The sequence below is a fragment of the Schistocerca gregaria genome, chromosome 3, assembly GCF_023897955.1.
Source record: "Schistocerca gregaria isolate iqSchGreg1 chromosome 3, iqSchGreg1.2, whole genome shotgun sequence".
NCBI lineage: Eukaryota > Metazoa > Arthropoda > Insecta > Orthoptera > Acrididae > Schistocerca > Schistocerca gregaria.
Genome location: NC_064922.1, coordinates 656993460 through 657015625, shown reverse-complemented (window position 1 = coordinate 657015625; position 22166 = coordinate 656993460).

The window sequence follows — 22166 nt, the reverse complement described above, 5'->3', positions numbered from 1 at the left end:
GGATTTTCAGAGCCAACTGGTAAACTCTCAGACTGCCAATTAGTTTCAGCAGATACTTCCAAGTACCGCTACATTTAACGATATTTTTAGCTGGAAGTTGTTTTTGATTTCATTGGGAGAGAATATCGTTGCATTTCGTAAGACTATTAGAGATTTTCAGAAATGACGTTAACTCAGTAGGAAGAATTTTATATTAAGTGAATTGACGCAAAAGTGAAATACACTGAAAAAAAATGTAATTTTAACCTGCAAGAACACTTTCGCTACAAAGCCGACAAGTTTTCACCGTGACTGCACGTTTTGATAATAAATAAATAAATATACAGGGTTGCATTTCGCAAATTTACTAGTAAGTTTTGTACCTCGTACATCACTTATTCAAGGTACCACTATTTTGATTCTTTCAGTGCACATTTCCATCCCATCAACCTGCAAACGGGTTAATTAGTAATACTCTAATCCTTTGCCTGATAGCCGATGTGTATCTGTTTTCCGAGCTTGGATAAATGAAACATTTTATCTTTTACTCCAGTGAATAATATATGTGCAGTGGCTGTAACGAATATTATATACCTGTCACACAGGATCACATGTAAAGCCCTCATGTGCTGTTGACGCCAGTTATAATAGGTGATGGGAACAATGCGATCCGCGTTGCATAAACATACACAGTTTACGCAGCTGTGTTCCACAAGTGCAGCTGATGACAGGGGTAGGCTCTTACAGTATGCGAATGGCTCACGCTTGGCTTTACCGCCGTCCTTTGTCTTCTCTACTTTTGCTGCCTCTCGACACTTTCTACGGCTAGCGCACTACACCTCGTCGCTGGTGCGTTTGCTATAGACGATGCACCTGCTCAGACTGAATGCAACTCATAATTATTGGAAATAAAGGAAGCATGTCGACGTTCAATACAAGTAAAATCGTATGAAAGCGACGTGAATGACGACCATTTAATTTCGGCCTACTTTTAATATTTAAAATAAAATAATATCTTCAGAAGAAAAGATTATATCTTTTAAGAAATTGTATGTCATGAAGAAAGGCTGAAGTTAACTGCAGTGCTGTCACCGCTCTGTCTGTAACATGTTTCAAATGGCTCTGAGCATTATGGGACTTAACATCTATGGTCATCAGTCACCTAGAACTTAGAACTACTTAAACCTAACTAACCTAAGGACATCACACAACACCCAGTCATCACGAGGCAGAGAAAATCCCCGACCCCGCCGGGAATCGAACCCGGGAACCCGGGCGTGGGAAGCGAGAACGCTTCCGCACGACCACGAGCTGCGGACTGTCTGTAACATGAACAGTGTAATAAGACAGAAGGCAGTGACATGAATATTCTGAAAAATTCGGGGGCAATGAGAGCAGGTACCAAGAAATAATTGTACTAGTAAGCTAACGCATGAAACTCCCTCACAGTTTCACATGCTGTAGCTCATTCCAGGATTACTGGTCCAGAAAGATGTGTGGGAGAGTTTCTGCGTGATTTGAAAAATAGGGAGACGGATAATGGTAGGTGGCCCGTGAGATGTGCCTGTGTAGCTCAGCTGGTAGGGGCAACCCTCACTACAGTCAATTTTCTGGCTTCAAGGTCCAGGCCAGTACATAGACCTAATCTGTCGGAAAGTTTCATAATAGCACGCAATCGACTGAAGATGAAATGATTCACCTGTAAACTACTGCTTATTCTTCGATATGCTGCGGGCAAGCGACGATTATATTCTTATTGGTTGGTCATGGGTTCACACTCAAACACTGTGAACTACTTCTTTAACAATTTCCTTAAGTAAAGAAGGTTAATTTATTATCGAGCGTCTGCAATATGAGTTATGAGTAACTGGAGGTATAGTTTGAGAGGTATAGAACTTCTAGAGGAAATAGTTTATGAGGCAGCTATAGTGCCTCACTATTATATATAATACTGCGGCTTACCCGATGCATGGTAACATATAAAACTATTAGTTTATTATATTACGATATCTTGTTTTATTTTAAAATTAAAGTATCTTCCGTTTTGTTTCACGCAGGCCTTGGGGATATGGAAAGTGCCGACGACACAGTGCGTGATGATGATGATGATGATGATGATGATGATGAATATGATGACACATGGCTGGATGTAAAAGGTCTGCCGGCTTCTGTGGCTTGTATTAAGATGATAAGGCTTGTATCAATGTACAGTTACATGTGGGTGAATAATTACGTATTTCTGGCATGCTGTGATCCTATACTAATATTCCCGTCACAGATCAAGACTCTAACCCTGTGCTACCTACGTGCATTGACTAACATCTACATTCCATTTCTCAGTTTATTTGCGCGAAGACAACTGTATACTTTTTCACATAACATCCTCTACAACTCCATGTCACATATAGAGAACCTGCTCCAAACATTTTTTACGTGACTCCAATGACACTGCATTTTTAATGTCTTCTTGCTCAGTTCTCTTTTGACGATAGAAAATTGCTGCAAACAGACACTTTTAATAAAAGAAAACCTGCGTTACCTGTGCAGTTAAGTATATCTCACTGAGTCTCCTATTATGAACAGGACAATGTGGCTTGCGTACAGTGTTTAGTCTGTTAACTTGCCTCCAGTGGTTATTTTAAGCATAGACTGCTAAGTTTCAGCACGCGAATTTGTTCGACAAATTTTCGTACAAACAGCAGCGTCATTCGAACATTCAACGGCTAATTTGAGACGCAAGCTATTGAAGGGCTGACTTGTAGTGCTCGCCTGTGGTCAACAACATCGGCTCGTAGGTACCGCAGTTTGTATACAGGGTGATTCCGTGGTGATGTTACCAACTATCGAGGGTTATCGAAAAGAGTAAACGTATCAATTTGAGGTAAGAGACCCTGGTCTGGAAACTACCATGTCAAAAGTTATAAGCGGAAATCTTTATTATAGGCCTCACGGAGGAACCCATATACCGGTACTGTTGTTGCTAAGACTGTAGGGTAGGCAACTTTCGGAGATTTCAGTGTGGACGTCTGATAAACTAGGCTCTAAAATGCTGATTGGGACTGTGTGCTACCTTTCCTGTGTCAAATGAGAGGCTGTGTCGTCCCTAACACTATAGTACACAACTTTCTCCACACGATAAATTTGGCCTCTAAGCGTTCATTTCGAACATTACACTTCTCCCCCGCCCCTTAGCCCGCCCTTTCACAGCAAAGTGGCGAGCAAAGAAGGTGTGTAAGCGACAATCTGTAGTGGAGCCGAGAACAATGCTGTCTAGTTTTCTACACTGACGAGTGCAGAATATGCCTGACGCCTGGTTATCGTCGTAGAAGAGTGGTCAGATGCCAACACATTTCTGGCCGTAAACCCTACAGATTCTAATCATCTTGGTATTGAAACTCTTTTTTTCCGTGTTTGCTTTAACAATACATATGTTTTTGGGTAGGGTCCGCCTTTAGCAAAACACAGTTTTGTTTTATAACCCAAACATGTTTCACTGCAGTTGCAGCATCCTCAGTGGGCTTTTATTTTCCATCTGTTAAAGATAAAGAACGTTCTTTGTTGTTTTGTATACATGTAGCTATTAGTTTAAAAAATGTAATTACAGATATTTGAAAAAACACATAAATTATGAAAATTCATACCTTTTTACCACATGGTGTGGTTTTTCTGACGTGTTGTGTTTCTACAGTGACCGTTTGTTCCACAGTTTGTCATCTGCAACCACTTATACCTTAAAGTAGATAAATTGTTTAAGCCAAAATTACAATTTGAAGAACTATGTTATTACTATGCCTGAAATTATTTAATTCTATGTGTGTGTGTGTGTGTGTGAGTGTCTATTTACATGGTGTTTCACTTACTCTTTTTTTCTCTTCGTCACTGTCAAACACTGAATATTGAGTTGCCACTGCCACTGTCACTGTCACTCACTGTTTCACTGTTTATCAGCTGTAAAAACAAAACATGGCTGGCAGTGGAACAGCTGGAGGTGTAAAAACAAGATGGCTGACAGTGGAACAGTTGAAGGTGTTCCTGGCGGTTGTTTTGAACCTTTCAGAGGTGACTTTTTTTTTTTGTGTGTGTGTGTGTGTATGTGTGTGTGTGTGTGTGTATGTAAAAGGGAGAGAGAGAGAGAGAAAGAGAGGGAGGAGGGAGAGAGAGGGAGAGAGAGAGAGATTTTAGGTTTCAGGATTTTTTTTGTGGTGTGTGGGGGAGGGGGGTTAAGATCTCTATAGGTTGGTTTTGTCTGTTAATTCTTTGAGGACAGAGAACAGAGTGCCATTGCAGAGAGCTGTGTATTCATTTATCATTTGATTGCCTTCCACTATGGCTTTTTGTATCTGGCAATTTTCTTAGATTACCAGTTTTTGTGAGGGGCTGTTGCTGCATTTGAGAATTTTCAAATCCGTGTTGATGTTTGTTGGGCTATGTTTCTTGTCCATGAGGTGTTCAGCAAATGTGGAATGACAGCTGTTACTTTTTAATGCTCTTTTGTGTTCTGTATATCTGGTATTAAAGGTTCTGTATGAAAGAAGATCAAATATGTTTTGTGATAGTGTTATGTATGGATGTCTAATGCCTTTCATCGCTGTTGAGAGTAACTGAGGATTACGCAGTATAGGACAGTATCAACCAACCTCCCGGTCAGTCCTTAAGTGGATATTTCGTTGATGAGTTCGTCTTTCAGAGCGATAGCGTATTAGAACTCTGTGCCGACCTCGTGAACATCCTTCATAACACAGGTATAAGCCTAACGAAATCCCTGTGGTATTTGCAGACATGAGCCTGTTCGAGGCCTCTTGGAGCCAATCGAAACTTATGGTGTGCCGTCCCAGGAATCTTTCTCATGCAGTGGATGAGCTCAGAAAGGCCGCAGTGGAAGAGTAAGTCAGGCTTGCGCAACAATATCTCTACCACTTTATGGGGAGAATTCAAAGGAGATCCCAAGACAGTTACGATGCCACAGTTGTAGTCACACGTTATGGAATATTCATTCAGGATACCCTATTGAGTCAAATTTGCACAGAATTTGGTATTATGAGCCCAGTGGTCACTATGACGTTGCAGCTCCTCTGGCCTGGATGCGTGCACTGATTCAGTTGGGGAGGATGTTCATAAAATGGTTGCATTCTCTCCTGCGGCAAAGTGGCTCACAACTGTTGTAACTGTTGTCCTTGACACCCTGGGTACGTACACGGGGATGGATATCACACTCAAGCTGGTTCCACATAAGTTTATCAGGGTTAGGCCTGGGGACCTTGCTGCCCATGAAAATATCGTAACACCAAGCAGAGACGTCATATGTTGACGACTCTTTTCCTGTTGGAATCAGGCACCACAATAGTCAAGTGCGAGGTAACTCAGGAGGACGCAAGATGTCAGTGACATACGGTTGTGCTGTCAAAGTTTGTTCAGTCACTACTAGCCATGACCCGAAGTCAAAACCGATGGCTCTCCACACCACGACGCCAGGAGTAACATTGTTGTGCCCCTCCAAAACATTGGAAGTATGGGTCTTCCTCCCAGGCTGCAGACGATGGTCACCTGAGATGATGCAGAACCACGATTCATCACTGAAAGTGCGACACCATTCATCGTACTTACCGGTCACAGTACTAATGGCATCGTAACCATAGGATGGTAATTCCTTGTTCCAGCTGTCGCTAGTCTCCGACCAATGGTGCGTAATGATACAGAACATTGCAAGGAATCCATATCTTGATATCGGATTGAAGGCACAGATTTGAAGGGATTACGATGTGCTTGGTGCATAATACAGCGATCCTTACTTGTTCCCAAGTAGTCCAACACTGGGCTACTGTCACATCCGAATGTCCCCCAAATCTGGATAATGCATTATTCGACTATCCTACCTAATAGAGACCCACAACGAGGCCTCTTTCTGTTGCTGATAATACTCTCTCACACGGGTGCGTGGCATCTTCATAGCAGTGATCGTTCAACGTCTGACGTCTCTTATATGCCTTACCAGGCCTATAAACAACACTAATCACAAACAACATTTAAACACCCTGGTTGCCATTCTACCTGTCACAGAGAATTGCAACAACAGTCTTTTACATACTCGTCGATGGTGTCTACGTGTATGAAGTTACATTGCCATCAACCCTGTCTTCTAGATGACTGAAGTTTTTGTGTAAAAAACCCATGTACAGAAATTTGTTTAGTTATTTTTTATATCATACAAATCATATAGGTCTACCGTTTCTCGACTATGGTCCTTGAAGGGTTTGACGCTTGTCTTCCCTTAAGCCAGTTTTGGTAGTTGATTTCACTGCTTTGTAAGTGACATGTCGCTGGAACTGATTTTATATGCAATTACATCGTACTGCTAGGAATAGTAAATTTTCATTACTGCTAGAAGCGTCTACGTCCGTGGATAAATAACTGCATTATAATTTTTGATGATCTGTGGTGCTTACATTAATTATTTTTCAGATTCTTGATGGCTGATTATGCTCTAACCGAGTTAGATGACAGGCACCTCATGCACAGGGAGACTCGATGCAACAGTCGAGCAGCAAAGTGCCTGCATGAAGTATGATATCCAGTGTGGCGGTAACTGAATTGTATCACATTTCAAAGATTTGATGGAGATCTTTTTGTAACAGGATCCCGTAAAATGGTTCAAATGGCTCTGAGCACTATCTAAGGTCATCAGTCCCCTAGAACTTAGAACTACTTAAACCTAAATAACCTAAGGACATCACACAACACCCAGTCATCACGAGGCACACAAAATCCCTGACCCCGTCGGGAATCGAACCCGGGAACCCGGGCGTGGGAAGCGAGAACGCTACCGCACAGGATCCCTTAGCGCAGACCGATGGGAAATAGGTAGATCTCGCAGTGTGGGAACTGCTCAGTTTCATAGAGCTGTGTTACAGCGAACTGAGGAAAACCACAGCACCAGAACACGATCCACGCCCAAGGAACTATATATCTCCAACTCCAGTGTGTAGAGCGTCCTGCACGAGATACATATACATCCATTCAGGTATCAGTATCAGCTGACAACTTTCCCTAGCATGCGCAAATCTGACAATGGTATCTACACAAAGCTGTAAAATTCCTGGCTTCTAAACATCTATTTTGTTTATTAATCAGGTTTGCCTTCACTAAAGTCTTTATGTATTCAAGAGTCACAACAGCCACGCCTGGAAGTTGGAAAAACTTAAGCAACACCTGAATTGCACCATCGGCAGATGTTTATCACAAATGTGTGGGCTGGTATTGTTCACGACCATCTTCTACCTAACGATCTCAGTGGAGGAAATTACTGTGTATTCCTCTGTGAAGTACTAGTGCAAAAGTTGCAGGATGTCCTACTAGCAGTCAGGCAACGATTATGGTTCCAATATGAACCGACTCCACCACACTTTGCTGTTAAGTCAGAGAACATTTAGACGATGTTTCCATAATTGCTGGATTAGGAGGCTTGGGGCAGTACTGCGGTCACCACGCTCTGTTAGACCCAAAGTTTCGTTTTCCGATAACACCATTCACCCGACAACAGAGACTTGCATGATATAAAGCCGCAATGAACTGGGACACCGAGTGGCATTCTGTAGCATTGAGTGATGTGTCTCGCGTCTATTTGTGGCTGCCAGACGGGCACGAATGTCTCCATGTTGGACCTGGTGGAAGACCAGACAAAGCAGCGATTCTAGAGATCCAGACGTCATCAATTCTTGCAATAAGGGTATTGGGTGATACTGAATGTTTCGACAAGATATACATGGTGGTTGTTGAAGGAAGGCTGAAAGCTCGCCAGTATGTAGGAAGAATGGTAATCGCTGTTGTTATACCTTTCATGACCATGTACCAAATGGTGTATTCCAGAGGGATAATGCAAGAACCAAAAACTTTAGTTCAAATGACAAACGCCTTGAGGTATGTATCCTGCAGATCCTTGAATGAACTGCTTAGCCCCCAGATTTGTGACTAATTCTGGTCAGCTGCAAAATAAATTGGCGACAGTGTTGTGCGGAGGGCTGGTCAAAGACAATGCAGAGAGATCTTCCAATCTCCAATTTTGTCCTAAGAATGCGAGAATGCTCTATGACTCCCATCCACTTAGAGAAAGATGTGCATTCATGATCATAAGTTATGGACTATGATCAAATTGCTAGAGATATGCATATAACCTAAATGCATCATCTTTGGGCAGCTGTTTGCAAACTCTTCCACTTTCCATATGTTGTGATGCCCTCTGCATTTTTGTCAATAAGAAACACCACCCCTATCTTTTATTTCAACCATCCTGTGTGTTGCAGGAGCAGCATAGTTGACACCTTGTGAGTCAATGGATTGAAATGTGTTGATATTGGTTTAACACCTGACATAGACCTCAAAGTTGTGGTGGAAAAACAAAATGTATGGCTGTGTACAAAGCTGTAGTTATATATTGCTCATTAGAAAAACAACGTATCGAACTACTCATGGAAGAACAACACATGGACGATATATCTTGCAACTGATAGTCTGTGGAATAAGATCCTCAAACAATAAAAGGAATGAAACTTTACAATGGTCTGTGCAAGTGACTTCAATCACTGTCCACATACTCCAGTACCTGTATATTTAATAGGATCGCCACATATACTCAATGTCAGCACACAGGCAGTATTTGTTTCTGTTACATCAGAAGACAGGAGCAGTAATATCTAATCAAGTCCTCTACTGGGTGATGTTACCAGAGTTTCTATAGTTTGTAATTTTTCACTGTTGGATGCTACAAAATCGTGAGAATAGAGAGAATATTTGGATGAGAGACATGAATGCTCCCTGAGAGATACAGACCTCCTTCAGACTGCAGTACCTGCATGTAGTTTCGAGATGCACAATGGGATGCAGGTCTTAAATATAGCACTCTCTGATTTCTGCTGAAGTCCGACTTAAACTGGAACGGTCATATGGAAAAAGCTGTCTAAAACAACGCCGGAGTTTTGCTGTATGGGGTCCTTAGCAGATAGGTTCGAAAAAGGTGACTCGTTTCAAGATATGAGAGTGCCACGAGTGATTCACCAGTGGCTGTAATCATTAAAAAAACATTTCCATAGGATCCAACACCAATATGTGGCTGAATGGACAGAAATGATTCCAAATTGCATATGGAATTTCTACCAGAAAGTGTAACACTATACATCTGAAAATCCCGTGTTTTGGTCATAGAATTTTGTACATTTGATAGTTGGTATGGTCTTCCTCCAGTACACGCAACAAAACTTTACACAGATCCTAGGAAGCAACTTCAATCACTGGTCGCCTTCTCCAGTGCACAATACATGTATATTTAATGGAATCACTACATATGATTGATGCCAACACTCGCACAGTATTTGTTTCCTGATATATTGGAAGAGAGAGTGAAGATATAAACTTACTGAGTTCTCTATCAGGTGATGTTAGGAAAGTTTTTATGTTTTGTAGTTTTCTTCAATTGTGTGTTACAGAAATAAAGAGGAAAGAAGGGGAGAGAAAGAGAGACTCTGTGCTGTCAACAAAGACTTGGACACCATCACACTGTCACATTTCTAGTTCAGTAATCATAGGATAAAGAAGATTCGGGAATATAAAGGGGGATATTTATAGTCAGTCATTCAATATCGATCAACTGTAGGTATTACACTTCTGAATTTCTTTGTGCAGTCCACGTATACTCTGTATGGTTGTGAATTTCCTCCTGTATGTTAGTGTGGTATTTTTCTGGTTGTGGTAGTTCTCTACCCATCAACCTTCTAATTAATGGAACAATGCTGTCAGAATATAACGGAATTTTGAGAGAACTAAAGGGGTCTATGACTTGGCTGAGGAGACATCTCTTACTCGTCGAAATCGGGGGGTGGGGGGTGGGGGGAGGATTCAGATCCTACATATTGTAGACTGGAAGATTCATGGGAATACAACTGGTAAATAATACTGTGATGAAAGGGTAATTGTGAGGTGATTTCTATTCCGTTTGTCCTCAGTATTGTGGGCAAAAATATCACAACCTTTCATATACGTCTCACAAAGTGATTGCAATGAGAAAATTAGGGACTAATACGAAGGTTTCTACAGAGAGACAGTCAGTAGCAGAAGTTCTATGTTTTCTTTTGTCAATAAACAGACTCCTCTGGTGGTGGTGGTGTTGTGAATTAGGTCAGTTTGTCTCTGGACCTCAAGGTGAACATACAAAATTTGATATTCTCACCAATAAGTTTGGATTTGCCCCCATTTTTTCCCAGGCCGCCATCTTACAGATCACAGGAAGGGACAGTGCTGGAAGTTCCCTGAGGAGAACCCACGTTCCAGCTGGAGAATACACATGATATAATGAGGGAGTGGGGGTAAGTAATTATTCAATTAATTAATTGGAATAATTAATTTGATATCAATTTGGTATTAAAAATACACCAGACCAGGCTTTACCCCATTACTCTCTATCCATAAATCACTCTCTATCCATAAAAAATAATGAATGAAAAATATGTTTGCTTCATGTTCCAGCAGGCCCAAGCAATACACATATAATAAATTTCTCGTTGATTGGTCCTGTATCATTCACTTGATTTTCAAACCTCTGCTAAGGTTTTCTAATCAGTGTACAATCAGTGCACTGTAGTACTGTAGTATTGTAGTGTTGCAAAACTGATTTGATAACGGTTGTCTGTGGACTACATATGACTAAACTGGAATTTAAAACCAGCACGTTTTTAAGATAGTTGAACAGATACGTTTTCCAGCTTTGTTACTCTGCTTCGTGCTGGACAGGTAACAAAGAACAATTAAACAAACTCAACAATCAAAATTCTTGCACTTTGCAAAAGGACTTGAAGAACGTCACCTACCGACGCAGTAGAAGAGAAAGTAATTTACTACATTCTTTTTAAAATACTTGAATGAACGTAAGCATAGTGTCTGTAGATCTCCACAAAAACATGCATTATCTGACACACATTTTTAAATTTTTACAATCTTCCAGTGTTACGAGGACTGTCACATATTATATTACCGAAAAATCTCAATCAACCTAAGATGTTTAATGGAACAGAGGCGCATTTTGGTCGAATGCACAATTTTTACTGTCTGTAGACCTTTCTTAATACAGGGAAGTCGTATGATAATGCCGGACGTAAATTTGACTTTAAATGACAGTATCAGTAAGGGTGTCGTTCGACACGGCTCTTAACAAAACCCAAGGTGAAATAACATGTGCGACAGAAGTAAATTTAAGCATTTTGAGTGCCTTTCACACACAGCTATATGTAGACTTCAAATGTCTGACCTCAGAAAACAGTTTGTGTTGTTTCCAGGAAGATAACCACTCACATTACATACAGAATATTCCTTAGATCCCGAAAGAAGCTAGGGCTTGTTGCTAGTATAAGACGGAAAGAAGAAAAAAAGAAAGAAAACTTACCAAGTTTGGGATAGATGAAACTTGCAGCCAACTATTTCACTCTGAGCCGGCACAAGATATCTGTAATAACCTTCACGAGGATCTGAAAATGGTAATTTAGCTGTACCGAAACCGGTTATCTCCAATAAAGTTTTGATAGCGATCTCGGCTAAGAAGTTCTTCTGCTCCTAAGCACTCTGAGGAAAGACTGAATAAACAGCTCCGTGAATTTCTACCTCAAAATCAATAACAATAGTCTTTTGTTCGGAACACATTCCTTTTGTTTGAACAGTTATGTTAAACATATTCCAGAACACTGAAGTAGGTCCCCATATTCTTATTCAAAAGACCGAAAGCGGTGCGATATACGTTCTATCGCTGCACCCATGAAGTCTAAACAATTGCAGGTCTAAACAATTGCATAATCAACGTGTCATCCATAAAAACTATGTCATTTTTACGCCGGTAACGAAGATCTGATTGCGTTTAAAAAATTATCAAGTCTGTACCAGGATAATTTTTCACTAAAAATTCTTGATCTTTTATCATCTTCACGTTCATAGAAGTGACAGCCAAGTGTACCTCAGAAGCTAATTTTGGTAATTTCGGATAGTATCTATGTGTTGTACTTGGAATGTTGTTCCTTATGAATGTTATATTTCGCCGACCAGGGTGGCCGAGCGGTTTCAGGCGCTACAGTCTGGAACCGCGCGACCTCTACGGTCACAGGTTCGAATCCTGTCTCGGGCATGGACGTGTGTGATGTCCTTAGGTTGGTTAGGTTAAAGTAGTTCTAAGTTTCAGGTGACTGATGACCTCAGAAGTTAAGTCCCATAGTGCTCAGAGCCATTTGAGCCATTTGTTATATCTCGATGGGTCAACACGCTGACCAAATCGCTCTGCACCTTCAGTTCCTTTTGTATGGTGCTCGTCGATACCATCGGCAGTGTTCTTTTTTATTGCATTCGCCAGGGATTTTCTTCCTAACTTCTACTGAGTATGGACCGTGAGTGTGATTTCCGCCACACCTAGACAAAAATTAATCACTCCATATTGTAAAAATTTTGACATTATAGCTCTTTTTTTTAGAGCATCTCCAGCCCTATTTCTAAGACTTCACATTAACATCCGGATGTGGTTATAAAGGAGCAGAGTCTGCCCCATTCCACTATACGATACCATTAACTGTTCTTCATCTTCAGTATAACTGTATGAGACGTTTAACAAAGCTTTCCAGAAAAAGCACCTTGGTGCTTGATCCACCACTGCTATATTCTTCACTCTAGCAGATACAAGTTCACAGGGTCTAAGTCGATGTTGCCGTTCGCTCCTATAAGGTGGGAAGCCTCGGGTATGCGATCTTCTACCTTAAGGAAAAGTTGCAGAAGTCGTATATGGGGATTAGTGATGCCTTTTCGACCTAATCTGAGTTGCGGAGTTAGTGTACTCCCAGCGATACATACCTATACAGCGCGGATTACAACTGCTGGATCGTAGTCGAAGCAATTTTAGTAAAGAAAAAGACTGCAGCACATGAAAAGTGAAAGCCCTCATTTAAAAACCGCCCAAATGCGAGTAGGACCCGCTTTCTGAGGATTCCATGGAAAATTAAATATGAATGTAGATAGTTCATCCGTCCTAGGATTCGAGAATCTGACGATTTTGCCTGTTGCAGATGGTGATATATCAGGCCCAAGAATTTTAGGACTTAGAGAATGTTTTAATTTTAAGTTCAAATTTTTGTGTAATTTGGCATATGCTACTGTAATTGCCGAGAACAAAAGATGATAACAGAGGGACAGATTGTTGGATAACAAATGACAAAATTTATTTCCACGTGATGTAATTACAAATTAACAATTTTCGGACTGATTCCCTTACTTGTACCATGGAATCTTGCTTCTTTCCTCATGTAATGATTGTAGAAGAACAGAAAGCACCCTATAGACTTCGGTGAGCGAGCTTTCGAGTATGAAAACATGTCACATAAATGGATGGCCGTTTCTTTTTAATACATTGATTTTGGAGCTTAACTTTCTTGTACCGCTAAGGAACCATACACCTTAGTACGTGACATTAATTTCCACTTGATAAGTTTATCCGTTCCTGAGGAAAATGTTTCTTAAGAGACAGACAGACAGAGAGACGGATAACAAACGACATAATCGTGTGATATAGTTAAAAATTAACAATTCTCGGATTTTTCCCTTATTTTATTGTGAAACCTAGCTTTCTTGTCATATCTGATAATTCTAAGTCAACAGAAGTATCCTACGGGTTTTGTTGAGTGAGTTTGCGAGTACCAAATAATGGCCAAGTGCAAGTAGAAGTCGAGCACTGAGGGTTCCGTACAAAGCTAACTGTGTGTATGAGTACGTAGTTCATCCATCCTGAGAATCGAGAATCTCAACGATTTTTGCCTGTTATCGATATCGATCATGGCAGCGTACTGATCCCGGAAATTCCAACACCCTATTGAAGTCTCTTCAGTAGTTCCTCAAACTACACTCCTGGAAATAGAAAAAAGAACACATTGACACCGGTGTGTCAGACCCACCATACTTGCTCCGGACACTGCGAGAGGGCTGTACAAGCAATGATGACACGCACGGCACAGCGAACACACCAGGAACCGCGTTGTTGGCCGTCGAATGGCGCTAGCTGCGCAGCATTTGTGCACCGCCACCGTCAGTGTCAGCCAGTTTGCCATGGCATACGGAGCTCCATCACAGTCTTTAACACTGGTAGCATGCCGCGACAGCATGGACGTGAACCGTATGTGCAGTTGACGGACTTTGAGCGAGGGCGTATAGTGGGCATGCGGGAGGCCGGGTGGACATACCGCCGACTTGCTCAACACGTGGGGCGTGAGGTCTCCACAGTACATCGATGTTGTCGCCAGTGGTCGGCGGAAGGTGCACGTGCCCGTCGACCTGGGACCGGACCGCAGCGACGCACGGATGCACGCCAAGACCGTAGGATCCTACGCAGTGCCGTAGGGGCCCTCACCGCCACTTCCCACAAATTAGGGACACTGTTGCTCCTGGGGTATCGGCGAGGACCATTCGCAACCGTCTCCATGAAGCTGGGCTACGGTCCCGCACACCGTTAGACCGTCTTCCGCTCACGCCTCACCATCGTGCAGCCCGCCTCCAGTGGTGTCGCGACAGGCGTGAATGGAGGGACGAATGGAGTCGCTTCTGCCTTGGTGCCAATGATGGTCGTATGCGTGTTTGGCGGCGTACAGGTGAGCGCCACAATCAGGACTGCATACGACCGAGGCACACAGGGCCAACACCCGGCATCATGGTGTGGGGAGCGATGTCCTACACTGGCCGTACACCTCTGGTGATCGTCGAGGGGACACTGAATAGTGCACGGTACATCCAAACCGTCATCGAACCCATCGTTCTACCATTCCTAGACCGGCAAGGGAACTTGCTGTTCCAACAGGACAATGCACGTCGGCATGTATCCCGTGCCACCCAACGTGCTCTAGAAGGTGTAAGTCAACTACCCTGGCCAGCAAGATCTCCGGATCTGTCCCCCATTGAGCATGTTTGGGACTGGATGTAGCGTCGTCTCACGCGGTCCGCACGTCCAGCACGAACGCTGGTCCAACTGAGGCGCCAGGTGGAAATGGCATGGCAAGCCGTTCCACAGGGCTACATCCAGCATCTCTACGATCGTCTCCCTGGGAGAATAGCAGCCTGCATTGCTGCGAAAGGTGGATGTACACTGTACTAGTGCCGACATTGTGCATGCTCTGTTGCCTGTGTCTATGTGCCTGTGGTTCTGTCAGTGTGATCATGTGATGTATCTGACCCCAGGAATGTGTCAATAAAGTTTCCCCTTCCTGGGACAATGAATTCACGGTGCTCTTATTTCCAGGAATGTATATAAAGAAAGAAGCGGACACGGGACTTGAGTTTATATATGTGGAGAGAAAAGATCTAATTAAACATCTTAATTTTCTTACTCAAACAGGACTACAACTAACATTTTTTGTTTGCATGCACTTTTGACGGATGGCGAACGCAATGTATGTTCAAATCATTAAAGGTATTTTTAGGTGGTATAATTACAACTTAACAATTCCAGATTTTTCACTTTACTTGTAGTGTGAAAGCTTGCTTCTTGCCGGATTCCATGACTAAATCAATAAAAATTACCTTATAGGTTTTGATGAGCTGATCTTGGAGTGCATTAACTTAGAAGCTTACATCCCTTGCACCGTCAAGGCACCACAGATTTTAGTACGTGACATATATCTGAACTTGGTATGCCAAACTGTCTCAGAGAAAAAGGGTCTTAACAAACTTACAGGTAAACAGACACAGATAAAAAACGACAAATTTTTTTCCTCTTATATAATTACAAACTAACAATTTTCGGATTCTTTCTTTTATTAGTATTGCGAAACTTTGCTTCTTGCCGAATTTAATGACTATGGGTTAACGGGAACTACACTATAAGTTTTAATGAGTGACATTTCGAGTATCAAAATATGTGACATAAATGGCTGTATTTTTTGATTGAAGTCACCTAGAAACTTAAAATTTTTACACCTCAAAGGGACCATGGACCTTAATATGTAAGATAAATTTGCACTTGATACGTTTACCCGTTCCTGAGAAAAAGGGTTCTTTAACAGTTGAAGCGACATACACAGCGACAACAAAGCGATCATACACTGAAGCGCCAAAGAGACTGCTATAGGCATGCGTATACATATACAGAGATGTGTTGACTGGCTACGGCGCTACGGTCGGCAACGCCTATATAAGACGACAAGTGTCTGTCGCAGTTGTTAGATCGTGCTACAATCGCTAGTTATCAAGATTTAAGTGAGTTTGAACGTGGTTTTATAGCCAGTGCGCAAGCGATGGGACACAGCATTTTTGAGTTAGCGATGAAGTGCGGACTTTCTAGTGTGACTATTTCACGAGTTTACCATGAATATCAGGAATCCGGTAAAACATCAAATGTCCGACATCGTTGCGGCTGGAAAAAGATCTTGCAAGAACGGGACCAATGACGACTGAAGAGAATCGTTCAACGTGACAGAAGTGCAACCCGTCCGCAAATTGCTGCAGGTTTCTGTGCTGGGCCATCAACAAGTGTCAGCGTGCGAACTATTCAACTAAACATCGTCGATATGTGCTTTCGGAGCCGAAGGCCCGCCCGTGTACCTTTGATGACTGTACGACACAAAGCTTTACGCCTTGCCTGGGCCCGTCGACACCTACATTGGGCTGTTGGCAACTGGAAACGTGTTGCCTGGTCGGACGGGTCTCGTTTCAAATTCTATCGAGCGGGTGGACGTTTACGGGTATGGAGACAATCTTCATAAATCCATGGACCCTGCTGCATGCTCTGTAATAGTGTAGGGCACGTGCAGTTGGAGTGATAAGGGACCCCTAATACGTTTAGATACGACTTTGACGGGTGACACGTACGTAAGCATCCTGTCCGATCAAATGCTTCCGTTCATGTCCATTGCGCATTCAGACGGACTTGGGCTATTCCAGCAGGACATTGCGACACCCGACACGTCCAGACTACTACAATGGAAACGGAAATGAGCGATTGGCATCATTGGCCTGGGGACACCTCGCGGAGCAGGTCCGGCCACCTTGGTGCAGGTCTTATTACATCCGACGCCACACTGGGCGACCTGCGCGCCAGATAGGAATGAAATGATGATGAAGACAACTCTCACTCCCTGAGCCTAGAAAATCTCCAACTCGGCCGGTAATCGAACCCGGGCCCGTAGGACGGTAATCCGCCACGCTGACCACTCAGCTATGGGGACGGACAGTACTACAATGTGGCTCCAGGAACACTCTTCCGAGTTTACACGCTTCTGCTGGCCAAAGATATGAACACTGTTGAGCATATGTGGGATGCCTTGCAGCGCGCTGGTCAGAAAAGCCCTTCACTCGTCCGTACTCTGACGGATTTAGGGACAGCCCTACAGGATTCATGGTATCAATTCCCTCCAGCACTACATTATTCGAGTCGATGCCACGTGTCGTGTTGTGGCACTTCTGCGTACTCGCAGGGCTTCCACGCAGTATTAGGAAGCATACCACTTTCTTTGGCTCTTCAATGCATAATGCTTCCTTTTTTACCGATTGAGGTTCAATTGACTCTGAGCACTATGGGACTTAACTGCTGAGGTCATCAGTCCCTTAGAACTTAGAACTACTTAAACCTAACTAACCTAAGCACATCACACACATCCATACCCGAGGCAGGATTCGAACCTGCGACCGTAGCGATCGTGCTGTTCCAGACTGTAGCGCCTAGAACCGCTCGGCCACTCTGGCCGGCTATCGATTGAGGTACGGAACCCTAAAAATAGAAGAAGAAAATATATTGAACTTCTATTGTAGAGTTGATGGAGGCGATATTCTGAAAACTTTTCCAAGCAGCAATGCTGTCTCCTATGCGTAGAAATGAGCATAGAAATAAAGGACGGTGACGTCAGGACGAAAACTTGTCAACGCGAGCGCACTCGCCGGCAGGCGCGAGGCACGTCGGACGAAGAGTTACGGCCCGTTGAGCCCCTCGCCTCGGCCTTATCTCGTGCGGCCTGCGAAGGGTGCCGAGCGTTTTTCCGGCGGCCGGCGTCCCTGGCGCCTTTACGGGCGACTTCCGCGCGCAGCACGCAGGGCCGGCCCCTAATTGGCTGGCGCGGGCAGACAATGGCGCGGCTATGAAGCGGTGCCATTTTTTCCGGCGGACATAAATTCGAGCTGTCGGTCGTAAAGAGGCGCTGCAGCCGGGCCGGCACGCCACGCCGGGACACTGACCTGCACCACGCCGGCTCGCCGTGCCCCAGCCAGCACCTGCCGCCGCCGCAGCTGCGGGCCTCATCTGCTGCATTCCTCTCCAGTTTACGCGCCAGGTAGCTCAGCCTCCGTAGAGAGCAAAAGCCGATTCTCGCAACGAGCACTCTTTCGCTGGTTTCCATACCGGGAAAGGCTGCCAATCTGTTACGAATGTAGTCAAACCCTAGAGCGCCCGAGAGTCCTACCGATTTTAGTATCCGGTAAACATGTCTCAAAATACATGTTTTGACAGGTATGTCTAATGCACAAGTCTAAACCGTCGAGAACAGGCAGTAAAAACTGAGATGGTCAAAGTCTTATTTTGATCTACATCTACACCTACATGATTACTCTGCAATTTACATTTATGTGCTTGGCAGAGGGTACATCGAACCACAATCATACTATCTCTCTACCATTCCACTCCCGAACAGCACGCGGGAAAAACGAACACCTAAACCTTTCTGTTCGAGCTCTGATTTCTCTTATTTTATTTTGATGATCATTCCTACCTATGTAGGTTAGGCGCAACAAACTATTTTCGCATTCGGAAGAGAAAGTTGGTGACTGAAATTTCGTAAATAGATCTCACCGCGACGGAAAACGTCTATGCTTTAATGACTTCCATCTCGCGTATCACATCTGCCACACTCTCTCCCCTATTACGTGATAATACAAAACGAGCTGCCCTTTTTTGTACCCTTTAGATGTCCTCCGTCAATCCCACCTGGTAAGGATCCCATACCGCGCAGCGATATTCTAACAGAGGACGAACGAGTGTAGTGTAAGCTGTCTCTTTAGTGGACTTGTTGCATCTTATAAGTGTCTTGCCAATGAAACGCAATCTTTCGTTTATCATCTCATGTCACATTTCTGGTGAACTGCACATCCGATGTGTGCCACGAAGTATAGGATACCAATAACCCCCCCCCCCCCCAGATTCCTTAAAAGAGACACCTCCTATGAATAAAACATCATCAGAGATCTAATTGCTCGACAAATGACTAAATGTCTTAAAGAGAAGGAGTGTTCAACTGAAAAGGTGCGAAACATCGTAACAACCAAACCGGTTGAAATTTGTATATGGCGCTTTGGGATAACACAGTGAGACATCGAGGAATGCAAAGGAATCGTGAGTCGTCAGCTAATCCTAAGAAAATTCAATGGTGTGCCCTCAGGACCCAAGGTGATGCTCACCGTCTTTTTCGACACCCGAGATCCGATGCTCATCCAATTCCTCGAGCACGGAAAAACCATTAACAGTGACTTGTACTGTGGGACACTCCGTAGCCTACGGAAGTCTATTAAGAACAACTGGCTTGAGCTGCTCATGGAATGAGTGATCCTGCTTCACGATAACGCGCGTAAGCGTGTCTCCAAGGTCACACAAAGTGTAATGGCCAAGTTCAAATGGGAGCAGCTTGATCATCCACCCTACAACCCGGACATGTAGCTCTGCAACTCGCACGTGTTTGGTTCACTAAAAACGCACCTCAACAAGCGCTTCGGTCGGACTACTTGCCATAGCAACAGGAATTTTGGGAACAGAGTATAAAAAAAAGGATCTAACCACTATGGGACTTAACATCTGAGGTCATCAGTCCCCTAGGCTTAGAAATACTTAAACCTAACTAACCTAAGGACGACACACACATCCATGCCCGAGGCAGGATTCGAACCTGCGACCGTAGCAGCAGCGTGGTTCCATACTGAAGCGCCTAGAACCGCTCGGCCATAACAGCCGACAACAGAGTATCCTTCGGCGCGTGAAACAATGGGGTAGTTGTGGCCAGTCCTCTGGTGATTACTTCTGAAAAAAACTTCAATCATACCCGAAGTGTTGTCTCGTACCTTTTCTTTTGATCACCCCTTGTACGTCTAACATGAAAATCTCAAACTTTCAAAATGCACCTCGACTACAGGTAGTAAAAATTGCCGTTAAATGGTCAAATATTTATTCTGATCACCAAAATAATTCCATTAATCTCCTCATGAGGTCTAACTCGACAATCCCATCATCCGATGTGTGTCGTTAAAAATTAGACATCACTAAACCCCACTCCCATGTATAAAACAGCTTCAAAAGTCTACTTGACAAATGAAATGATGCGTTAAATATTTGGCTTAAATATTGTAACCTATAAAAATGTAGATAAGGTATGAAATTATGTTTAAAGTCTGTTAGAAATTGCTAAGTACTCTCATTATCAACGACTGGATCGGTAGAATTTGGCTACTTTGCGTTCCGTTTTAAGCTAAAGCTTGTCTCTCACGCATCTCAAAATTATAATGTATCGTATAGTGACATAATTTTGCAAGTGCGTTCATTAGTATTTGTGAATACTGGGTGCAAAATGAGTAGCAAATAGGATAAGTAGTAAAGAAGCAATAAATTAAAACTTATGCCTCATGCTGAACTCTCACGGTAGGAAGAGTGAAAATGTAGTAAGCGATAAACCATTTTCCTTTCTTTACTGTGTGGTCATCTGCCAAAAAGAAAAAGTTTCAAAAAGGATTAAATTACATGATAAGTTTATTGCAGTTAGTCGTTAATGTTCTCATTGTCAAACACTGGATTAATATAATCCGGGTAATCTACACACTGTGAATTCCGCTACCTCAAGACATACACTGGTACTCAGTTTCTAACTTTAAAACCTCTCTGACCATGCTAAATCTTTCAAATAAAACTGTACCTCTTAATGAATAGAATATGACAGCATTTTAAATTTTTGAATCCGATCAATAATTATTGTATGAGGTACTGAAATATATTTTGTTGCCCCAGAAAGCCGATAGGCCACCTGCGACTGCAGCTCTGCGCACTGCACTCAGTTAGCCATTTAGAAAAATAGATAAGACAAGATGTTAAACGGAATGCAGTGCTATAACCCAGTACATCAGAAAACAGACCTATTGAAATCAGCGCAGCGTATCTTGCCACTTATTACTTTATAACACTTCAGCACCCAAAATAATAAAGGCAGTTTGACATTGAACAAGGAAAAAGTGCAACAGGAGGTGATATTGGTGAAAGTAACGTCTGTGACGTCAAACATAATCGTTACCTGACAAACGCTTGTGGACAACTACAAATATTAATTAAGAGTCTATATATTTGTAACGCTGTTAACAAAGGGACCAAATTTGAACTAATATTTCTGTAGATGTAGTGCTCTAAAACTGTTAGAATTTAAACAAAGGAAAGCGTCTCACTTACGGGTTTAAATGCTTCTTACTAAATAAAATACATAAGACATGAGTAAGCACTAGACACAACTGAGCGATGCATGCCTCAGTTTAGAATTGTGATTTGTTTCAATCGTAGCATTGAGCTGTATGTGTCTATTTTCATGCTCACTACAAAATGTAGTTGTAATGTGTGATCTTACAGTACAGTATAATTTTCTGATCATTAGCAAGTAATGAAAAATTGTAATAGAAACAAATTGTTATAAAATAATAATTGTAATAATCATGGGAAAATGATTATTTTTGTTCCATAACTGATGCAGATGACAGCAAATGGCTGAAGTTGAATGAACTGATAATATATTAGTCAGTGAAGCAATGAAATCATTTACATGCTGGTCTTACTATAATTCACGTAACACGAAAATAAAATAATAACTGCATTCAAATACATTAAAGTTTGCTTTAAAGTTTAATTAGAGTGGTAGCAGATTCCGCAAATACTATTTAAACACGGCCGATACATGACAAACACAGTCCCATTTCGGTAAACATAAAATTCATTATGGCGATCAGCTTATTAAAACCAACGAAATCATTAGTAGAATTCCACACTCTATCCAGTACTGCAAAATATAACTGAAATAAGTTTAATATGCTAGCGAAATATTAACAGCTAGCACAGCTTAAGTCCCACCTTGTTCAGAATTTTTCTAAGTACGAACGAATATTAAAGGTAATGTGTAGCCAGTTGC